Raw genomic sequence first — 11332 nt, 5'->3', positions numbered from 1 at the left:
TGAACAAACAGTGACTATGTTAATTGGCTTCATGGGTACAGACTTCTGTGCTTGCAGAGTAGAATCACCTCAGCTGATTTACAGTAAATAAATAAAAATGAGAGTCCCTGATCTAAGGATTTTGTTGTTGTTGTTGTTTTGGCAATGGCAAGTATTTCCAGCTTCCTACTTACTGTGATGAGAGTTTGTGTGCTGCCCAATTCTCTGCATGTTGTAATGAATTGTTCTTACAAACTAGTGAGCCAACATCTTTTGAGTTTTTAATGTAGCTCCAATTGATAGTAAAGATCAACATATCTAAAGGTGTTAATCAAATTCTAATATCAAAACAGTGAGGAAAGCAGGAACTGCCGTGCTTTTAAGAGCTGTAAATATCTTGTAAGACCAAGTATCAATTAAAAAAAAAAAAAAATCTTACTATAAAAAGAAAACCCAAGAAAGATGCAACTTTACGGTAAGATTTATTTCATGAATTTCTGCTGACTACAGCAGTTGCCGAGCTTGCCAGGCCGATTTTTTCTTTTTTTTTTTTCTTTTTTTTTTTTTTTTTTTTTTTTAGCAGCAAGTGGTTTAGTGACCCTCATTCTTCCTCTGCCAGGGCCTAATACTGCGGCCCATGAACACTGCTGGCTTCTGTGCTAGGGTGAACTACTGCGCTGGCAAACAAGAGTCGGCAGCATCCCTCACACAGCCTCATTCCTAAATCCCTGCAGGCAGAAGCAGAGGTTGCTGCAGGGCTGAGTATGTTCTCTGTCCTTACAAAAGTCCTGAGCCCTGCTGATGTGGGAAGCTGAGAGATGTTTGGAAAGTCGTTTGCTGCTGTTTAGGTCCCTATCTCAGTGTAGTTCTTGCAAAATGCTAGTGCTGGGATTTAGTGTTTTTACTCTTAGTTACTCTAATGCAAGCTACACTGGTGCAAAGCGAGCTCAAGCAATTTGTTACCGTCTCAATGTCGGGAAAAAGGGTTCGGTAGAGGAAAAAGGAGAGAAAAAGATTACTTTTTCTTGCAAACGTTAGTTCCCTGTGAAGAGAGGTATTCTTTTTTTTCCCTCTGTGTCATACAAACACACCTCATTCCTCACATTAAATCTTATTGTCTGTTTTTTGGGGAACATAGGAAGTAATCTTCGAAATAGGGCATTTGGCTTTTGCCTGTCTTTTTTTAAGTTTATGGGAGGTATTCAGAAATTGAGAAGTGGGATCTAAACTCAATCTACAGAGGAATTCTTAAGCTGCCTTTACGCCTTGGGCTGGTTTTGAACACCCAAGAACCTGCATTTTAGGTGCTGTTCCTATAGTTTTAACTGTGAATAAATGAAAGAGTCTGATAATTGTTTCTGTCCTGCATAAGAGGTATTTGCTGTAGTTCTATCTTAAACATTTTCCCCAGTTGGTTGTAAATCACAGGTTCCTGGTAAATGAGCTAGAAAAGTTCTCCTTTCTGTCATATCCCTCCTTGATAGTGTGATGATCATTACTATGCTAAAGACTAAAGAAATATTCTAAACAATCTGCTTAGCAAAACAAGCCTTTACAATGGAGATTGTAAGAGCCTAGTGTTACCTTTACTGTAGTGGTGATGTTCTAATGATTTGAACGGGCAGGGTTTTTAGATGGATAATGGTTTTTATTAGATAAGCAGCTTTAGCTGTGAAACACTGGCAAATTTTGGTCTCATTTTACAGAGCAGGATGTTTATCAACCTTTCAACAATACTGCCTCTTCAATGCAATGCTGAAACTCCTTTTGCCTTTTCCTATTTACACTGCTGCTGGGGTTCCCCCTCTAACCATGTACAATTCAAAAGTGCATTATTTTTTTCTTTCTTTTTTTCTTTTCTTTTTAAATTGCACCTCTGTATAATTGTCTGTGGGAGTAAAGTCCTGATGGTGGCCCCTCTAGCCAGAGGCATGGTCTCAGTATATGTTGCTTAGAGATTTCCTATTTAGGGTTGTTCACAGTTCTCCTCGGTTGCTTTGCAGGCAGACTGCTCTTTTCTTAAATTTGGATTGCAGAGCACTCCTCATCTTAGAACTCATGGAATAGAATCAGGAGAGCAGCAAATGCTTTAACTCCTGGCCAATGTTTTATACCATGAGCTGATCTGCTCTTTGTTAGAGGAGTCTGTTTATTCCTGTGCATGTATCTCCATTGGTGAGCAGTGACTTCATCTGCTGGGATTTTAAGTAATCTGATTTTAAGCGATTTTTGGAAGTCATGGCTACAATCTCCTGCTGGCTTTGATATCTGCAGGATTTTATGAAGCACCTAGGACTGCTCTACCTCCTGTATGGTAATTTCTGACTTGATAACAATCTGAGGATTATGAGAAGAATCAGATGGCATAGTAATGAAAAGTTTATCTAAACATCAGCAGAGACTTTAAAACCAAAATATCATGGTCTACACTTGTTGTTATGGTTCTCATGTAGTTTTCATGAATTTTTATCTGCAGCACACTCTACAAGAATGCATTCTTGATACTCTGATAGCTGTACTGAGAACAGACGCTCATTCTGAAATCAGAGCATCAAACGCTTTCACCCTTTCTAGTACATAATTTTTAATTCTTTCAAACAAAGCAGCACAATTCAGGCAGTGCAAAGCTTGGCAGGTAGCATGATGATGAAGATTGAACAGCTTAATTGTGTTCTAGATAGAAAGTGCTAAAAGGAAACAGCGATACAGGGGCCAATAAGAAGCACAACTTGGGCAGTCACACATTCTCACTTTCCATCCGAGAATAAGATGGTTTGTAATTTAGTTTTGCTGTACCAAATATTTTTTCTTTTATAACGGTGCTACAGGGGAAGTTCACAAACCTTCACAAATATTTAAATTTAGCTTCAGGTTTCCTTTACTTTTATTTCATTTGCATTAGTATATTAGGCGAAAGATTTTTTTATTTTTATTTTTTGAAAAAAAAAAAAAAGGTGGTAATACTTAGGTCCATTACATAAAGTGCATCTGAAATGCCTCATTCAATTTAATAGCTGCCCATATATCCTAAAAGAAAATCACAAGTAAAACAAACTACTACATTTTATAGGCCACAAACAGTAGCTTTCTCCAATTCTGGTATTTTTACACATTTTGTTTTGCACAGAGAAACAGACATATTGTGTGTTTAATAACATAATATCTATAATATTTCATGCAGACAGTAAGGAAGTAGCTTACCATCATTTAAAATAAATAGCATACCCTTTAGGTTACCTGTGTGATGTGATCCATTAAATTACAAGGGTTAGAGTGATAGATCTACAAGAAAAGAAACGTTAACAAAGACAAAAGTTCTTCAACACGAGAGATAATAAATTTTCAGGTGGAGATTAACCTCTCTGCAGCTTCTTTTAGAATACAATGGATTTACTCATTCCAGAGCTGAGCTGACGTTACCCCCAGGAAAGTTAGAAATAATCAGGTATAGTGTAAGAGCACTTCAGTCTTGCACATTAATACTTTAATTGTATAGAAAATAGAGTTAATAGGTGTTGTATCACTGCTTCTAGATTTCAATGTTAGCTGCTCTGTGAGTTAAAAAAAAAAAAAAAAAAAAAAGCAAAAACAGATAACAAAAACCACTTTTCATTGTGCTGAGATGGGTTTCATTTCACCCACTTCTGGTCTGGGCCACAGCAGCCCAGAAATACCACAGAATAATAGAACAGTTTTGCAGAGAAAGGAAAGAAAAAACAAACCATGCATCTAACTGTAAATCCAGCAGTAACTTAGTTCATCCAAATCAAAATTTCTCTGAGGTACTGTTATGTTTAACACTCCTCCAATTGCACAAAAGCATGGACTCTCTAGCAGTCACTGTCTGTGGAACCCTGGCTTGATGTTTCCCCCCCTGCTGTGGCCTGTGGGATACCCCCTCCCTGCCCAGGCACTGGGGTTGCTCCTGAGAGGTTGCAGTGGACCTCTTTCATACTTTTTTCTCTGGGGAGAGTGGCAGGAGCATCCTTTCTGTAGCTGAAACATCTTGCTATGGCTTGAGTTTGTGGTGTTGCCATTCTCAGAAGGGTAGCCAGGGTCTTGCTGAGGCAGAGGCTGGGGCCAAGGGGCAGATGCCCTCGGGCATCAGTGCCCACAGAGGCTCCTGGGCATCACTTGCCCCCTTGGCAGCTGTGCTTTTACAAATGCTACCGTGCTATCTGGTCTTTGACTGGTAGCACCCTCCCTTGTATTGTGTTTTTCTGAATTCGATGAGAAGAAGGTTGGAGTGAAGCAGGGTGCCAGCTGCCTGTCCCTTCCCAACTCTCCAGGCTGTAGCTGTGATCCTGATTACACAGTAATGCTGTGGCTGGGCTCCAGGGTTACCTCAAGGTTTCAGATCCTATCCTGGAAGAAGGTGCCTTTCTTGGTGGCACAGATTTCAGGATTTGTTTGCAGTCTCCCCTCTGCCTTGTGAATCAGTGAACTGCTGTACTCCTGGAGGGTGGTGGTGCTGGCAGCACTTGCCATACCTCTCTGGATGTGCTTTGGATGAGATGGGCTACAAAGCCAGGCTAGACAAGTGTCCTCTTGCAGCATTGTAGGGCAATGCTGTCTCTGCTGCTTTATTTTCCTAAACTAATGAGATGCAAAAATGAAACACTGAGTGTAAATCCCACATTAGTCTGGAACTGGAATAAACTGTGTACATAATTCTAATTAAAATAGTCTGCTCAGGTAAGGCATGCAAATGAGTAGATATGGCAGTGAAAGGCAAAAAAAAAAAAAAAAAAAAAATCAGAAAAGCACGAGCAGTTCCTTGTGTTAATTCATGGCAGCAATTTATTGAATCCCTTGTCTGAAACGGAATCATGCTTTCCTGGGAGAACAGTTATAATTTGGTACTACCTTAAGTTCAATTAGAATGAAAGTTGGCATTTTCAACAACTCTTTAAGAGGAAAAACTTTCAAAAAGTTTTAGATCAGAAATGCCAAAGCAGGAGGTGCTGACTATTCTGTCAATCAGAAGCAATTTCCCATGTTAAAATCAAATTTTCCATTTAGATTCACCAAGCAGAAATAAAAATAATTGTTTCAAATCTTTAATTAAGAGAAGAACTATTTTTAAATGTTACTTTGAAGCAATTATTCTTAAGTTGTCCTGCCTGGAGGATGAAGACCTTTAAAGAAAATTGAGTTATTTTTGCAGAGAAATAATATATTGGCAATTCTGCATGTTTCAAAGAAAGAATCGTTCCACACAAAAGATGTGACATCGGAACAAGAAGTTACATTGTTAGACCATGTTAAAATACATCTGCAATTGCAAAACAAATAACACTAAACCTGAAGCTGCAGTCTGCTCACTTTTTCTGAAAATGTAATGCAGCAATGGCAAAGCACCACTGGCAGCGTGAGCTCTGCTGCCGCCAGAGATTTGGTTTGTTGCAGGGGCAAGGCACAGCACGTGTGACCTTGGCCACATCCAGGGAGCAGCTCCCCTGGCTGCTCTGGGCCAGGTTGTGAGCGTCCGCTGATCTCACCGATTGGAATTTTAAGGAGGACAATTTTAAAGTGAATAGCCTGGCTAGGGTGGAGGAAGATGCTAATGTGCCTGGCCAGAGCTGAGCTGAGGGCCAGCCTTCAATGCTGGGACGGAGCCCCCCCCCCTCCCCCCCTCCCTCTCCCCCCCCTCCCCCCCCCCCTCCCCCGGGCACGATTACCCTGGCCAGGGTGGAGGAAGCCACCTTGATTGTACTTATGTTAATGTACCTGCTAAGGGGGCTGGAACGGAGCGGGGAGAGGCGCCTGGAAGGAGATAAAGGAGATAAAACTGATGGCTGGGTGGGGGATTACAACCTCCTGCGGAAGCCTCCCCTCCAGGCAGCCTGTCTTCACTGGCTCCTATGCTAATGAACCTGGCTTCTGTGGCAGCTGACTGGCAGCTTCCCCTTTAGACCAAAAGGAACTCGGGTATATATGGGTTTGTCCATGCTGTGGCTGCTTGGTCGTCTCTTGACCCACGGCCATCTCGCATCGGACTCTGTCCAGGACCAGCACCATCTTGAAGAAACTCGCTGGACAGCTGGGCCCCTGCTGGTGACTCTCATTCTTTCTTCCCACTTTCTTACCCTTTTTCCTCCCACTGCTCTCTCTCTCTTGTATCTTCTCTTTCCTCTCTCCTTCTTTTGCCTGGCTCTATCATTTTGCTTGTGTCAATTGTCAAATAAAAGCTTAAACCGACCTTTGATGGTTGGACTTTTTCTCACGGATCCAAAACAAAGTAAGTTTTAATGTTACACCGGGACTGTGACACAGGTGCTGGTGGCAACTGTCTTGTAATCCCTCTGATACTGAGATGGCAGCTCCAGCTTCCCCAGCTTTAACCTCTCTTGCCCCTTCCCGTGGAGTGTTCCAACCAGTGTGTCACTGCTCCATTTTGCCATGTAGCTGTATGGCACAGCAGTATTAGATGAAGCCAACGGCACTGGAAGTACAAGTTTAAATAGCTCAGCCCTTGGATGCAAACCCCCAGGCCAGTGTGCCCTATCCAGACTGGAGCTTCCTGGGGAGAAGAATCAGCATGACCTGGGAAGTCTTGGGTTTCTTTATCTGCCAAAATGTGTTGGGTGACATATTTTGTATAATTCTTATTAATTTACCAACAAATTATGGGGGTGGGAGGGGGAGGAAGAAACCTCTTGCAAAGCTGTAGATTGCACTGACTGACATTTTAAGGCTTCGGTTTACTAGAAGCAGCACTAACTTGCTTACTTATGACAAAAAATCAGAATCATATTTTACAAGTGCTCCCTTGGGCAAAAATCTCACTCAAGGAATGTGAAGGGACAAGAAGATGGAAGCTCCTGTGGGTAAGCGTAAAGGAACTAAATGCGAAACAGTGGGGATTTAGTTAAAAAAAAAATTGACAGTTTATTGTTTGGAGTTTATAAAATGGGTAGAGGAGGAGGCCCAATGAGGGGAGGACAAGAGCAGCTTTTATTGTACGTGCCCATAAATTATTTTCCCCCAGTGTGCATGTATGCTGTGACAGTAGTTTCATCTTAAGCTTTTGGTCATGGAAACCAAAGTCTTAAGCATCATGCTAGGGTTGCTGCTTTCACCAGAATCCTGAACAGGAATTATAAACTTGTGCAGGCATGAGCACATGTTCCATCTTGTATCTTCTCAACTCTGTTAAAGCAGTCTGGATTAAACACAAATGTAACATTTCCATATGTCGTAATAGAATGCATAAAAAGAATTTATGCTACTGCCTATGTTGTTTACACTCCACTGTTTCAGTAAAGGTGCTGATATATGCATAGCTGGAATCACTTTTCTGATACAGTGGTTATAATAGGTATAGCCCTGCAGAGCCTGAAAGAGGAAGTGTTTCTTCATAATATAGTGACTGGTCTTACATTTTAATGCTTCCTACTATATATATATACTTGGTTTTATTACTGCATAAAGTACTTTTGCATGGTACAATAAATAGAAATGCATCATATGCCTGCGTATTTATCACATTCACAGCTGATATATTTCTGTCGAAAATTAGGAATAGAAATAGAACTATGAATACTAGGTCAATGTGACAAGTAAATTTAGAACAAGATAGCAAGCTGCTAGCTGGGACCCAACTTTTAAAAGGATTTTCTTTGTAAGAATATAAGGACAAATCTGAAACAACTTCAGAGAATTTATTAAGGCCAATGACCAAATACAATAAATCCCTAATTCTAAGTCTTCTACAGTTTGGGGGGAAATTTTGGAGACTGCAACTAAGGCCTAATTATCATCAGGATGTGTGTTCAGATATATCTGCTTACAGATGAAGTCCAACCCCAGGAATAAAAGCTGTAGTTATTAAAAAAATTGAAATAGTCTAAATTTTGAGGAAAAGAATGGTTATGCAAATCCCACTTTAAGACAATCCTTGTCAGTTTGCCTTCCAGAACAGATGTTACTTCTCTTGGCAATTTATTGTGGCCATACCATTAATTTCTAGCCAGAAAATGGAATAAATTATAAAAGCCAAAAGGGATGAAGATGCACGTTTCTTTTCAGTGCAAAAGCTTACTTTTTAAAAGATCATGTTGGCTGCACTGGAGGTTGAGTGTCTACCTAGACAGACATGCAGACATGTTTGCATTGTTTTTCAAGTATATTCATTATTATTTTTTGCCCTTTTTATCTCTAGATTTTTTTTTGTCTCCTCAAAAGTCTGTTTTCTCTCTGCTCTGCTCCTGAACCTGAGGAATCCTCTTGCCCAATGTGAAACATTTTGTCTATGTTTGATCCAATGGCCTCTTATGTCCTCCTGTATCCACAGGCACTTCTCCATCTCAGTTCTTGGCCTTACTATCCAGTATCCTTTCTAGACTAAAGGGTGCACCCTGCTCCATAGGGTAGAAAGCATTGAACCCTGTGGTTCTGCTTTTGGAAGATAATGATCAGACTCTTCCACTCATCAAAATACCTTTGATAAGATCTTGCTGCTAAACCAGTGTTGTAGCCTGCTGAAGGCACCATTGTTTGGAAAAGAGGGAGCATTATAATTACATCATGATTTTCTAATACATATTTTTCCCTTTCTGGGATTCTAAGCAGGAAATTACACTGCTTCATTTGTGAATGCAGCAGGAATTTTAGCGTGGTGTGATACTTTGTGAAAGTAAGTGAAAATAATACTGCATTTTAATAAGGCATAAGGTCATAATATTGGTCCTATATAGAGATAATAAGGCACAGGTTGTCATAACATTGCATTTTAATAAGGCATAGGGTTATCACAGCTAAACACAGCCTTAAGCAGTTACCTTAGTGGACAATAGTTACATAAACCAGAAGTGATAAAGCTTAAAGGAATGTTGCTGAGGGAGTCCTGTTGACACACCAGTTTGTACAAATTTCCCTCTGCTATTGAAATAAGTGATCCAAATATATTCCAATCTTAAATCAGGAAAAGAATCCATGACCTTTGAGTACAAACTATCCTCAGAAAGCTTGCCTTCTCCTCACAAACATCTGTCTGCCTTGCGCCCATTTCCAGTGTCATTTTCACAGATTTAACAGCCATACATGTCGAAGAAGATACAGAGGCTGAAGCCATCTTGGCCATTGTAACACAAGAAAACACAGATTCCATCATAAATGTGAAGGAATTGAAACATTTTTCCAAAAGACATTGGGAGGTGGGCACAACAAGAGGTAAAGCATTTTGCAGTGGCAAAGGTAAAAACAGATTTCACATCTCAGATGCATGGCGTGACTTTAATCATGGGGATCTCTTCATCTGTGCTGAGCTGCCAGAATCCTTCTGCCCAGGTTCTGCATGTGCAGCCACAGCCAGGCATTGGGTCTGGGTCCTTGAGCTCCTGAGGATAGGATTCTGCCAAGGGTTTGCAAAGGTGACTTGGAACCCTTCTGGATTCAATGATCTGCTGGGAAGATATATTCTTACTAGTAATACTTTTCATATTGCCTTTGTTACAATTACCTTCACAACATGACTGAAGAGACATGCTGCTAAGAATAAACTTGGTACTTGCACTGCATTATAATAAAATTGAAGATAATTTCCCATAGAAAGAGAGAGTGAAAAGAAACATTTTTTTCTGTACCAATTGCATAGCAAACTACCAGCTGTTCAGCCTGCCACCAGCTCTACACTGCTGTGCTGCATGGGAAGGAGGCAAAGGTTTCATGCACTTTGAAACCTTTAATTTGTCTGACTAGGAAGCCAGTTTTGCATTATTTGTACTTTTACACATTTCATGGCTTGTCACAACCTTAAACTGCATTTGAATGCAGTTTCTGTGTGTGTTAAGTATAGCCTTTTAAAATAAATGACATTTCCCATATTTTATGCTGTGATAAATTGCAATTGCCAAAGTAAGGATCTTAGAAATAATAAATTAGGTGCATGGTAGCCTAGTGTTTCTAAAGGGTTCAGGCAAGACTCAGACCATATGTAAGTTATCAGCAGATGACTACAGGATGTCATGTAATGGGGATAATTTTCCTAAAAACTGGAGTCACGTCTCAGGTTCACTGTGTCTTGGGAAGAAGACAGTCTTTGCCTCAAACAGTTTGTCATCAAAGCCAATCTTACTCTGATTTTTAATTATTTTTTTTCTGGAATATTACAGATAAGAATAAATTATACTGGAATATGCAAATAGTTTATCTTGATTTTGCTGGATAAGCACTGAGTTTTTTTTTTTTTTTTTTTTTTTTTTTTTTTTTTTTTGTCTTATTCTGTCCTATAACTTTGCATACAAGGAGCCAAGCCACCAAGAACTTCAGTATCCTTAAGGTATTATAATTGGTAACCACTGAACTAAGATTTCCCTCCAAATGATACAAAAATGGCTTCTACTTTCTCTGGCATGGGAAAGAGCAAGGGAAAACATTGTTTGAAATGTATTATAAAAAATCACTGGCCATCACTAGCTAATATCAGAGATAGATGTGGGCCTAAATGAGATGAAATAAAAGATAAACTGGACTGGCACACAATTAAGCTCAAAGATGATTTTAAGTAGTATAGCATGCCTCTATTACATATTGCTTTGTTAATGTCAGCCTGAAAACGTTCCAGGAAAATCTGTTCAGAAAAAGAGCACAGTATGTACAAATCTCTCTAATCTAAACAAGATAGGATGCTTCTTACAGGTATGCATTTTACAAGGCATGGAACATATGCTGAATGAGGAAAAAAAAAGAAATCGTTATGTAGCAATCAACCATCTGAATAATCGAGGATTCTGTGGAGAAAATCTTTTCATCACTTAAGTGATGACAAAGAGAGCAAATTAAACCTGAAGTTTCAGAAGGCTTTGTTAATGTATTTTGGCAACTTTTTAACCTCTAATGTCATTGTTTTATATTCCGTAGAAGTACCATTTAGGGGGACATGAGACACTCAGTTTAGCTCATCAAGACAACAAGCAAAAGCCTCAATAAACTAATTTAAAAGTCTTAATAGACTGTGCTTATTACAAAGTATATTATAAAAAAAAGCCAACAACATACCCCTAGCCCCTCAAATCCAGCCTCATTGTAGGAGTACACTTGTCAAATGTTAACATAGGACTGGTCCAAGATTCATCATTTGAAGTAATAATTAATGCTGTTTTTCAACAGCTGTCATGATTTTTTCCTGGTCTTATGTGCATATAACTTTTACTTGTATTAAATATGCCCTCTGAAGCCCATTTTTGACCTCTGTTTCCACGTGGCCCTACCAGAATTTGCCATAAAGCTGAGTATGAATAGCTGAGTATGAATAGCTGAGGATGTCCCTGATCAGACCTGTGAAAGAGCAGACAGTGGCATGCAGGGGACAAGAGCTGATCCCCAGGGCTGCCATGGGGTGTGTAATACA

The sequence above is a fragment of the Heliangelus exortis genome, chromosome 8 (genome assembly GCF_036169615.1).
Source record: "Heliangelus exortis chromosome 8, bHelExo1.hap1, whole genome shotgun sequence".
Lineage (NCBI taxonomy): Eukaryota > Metazoa > Chordata > Aves > Apodiformes > Trochilidae > Heliangelus > Heliangelus exortis.
The sequence above is the reverse complement of the archived record's forward strand: the minus strand, read 5'-3'. Positions refer to the sequence as shown.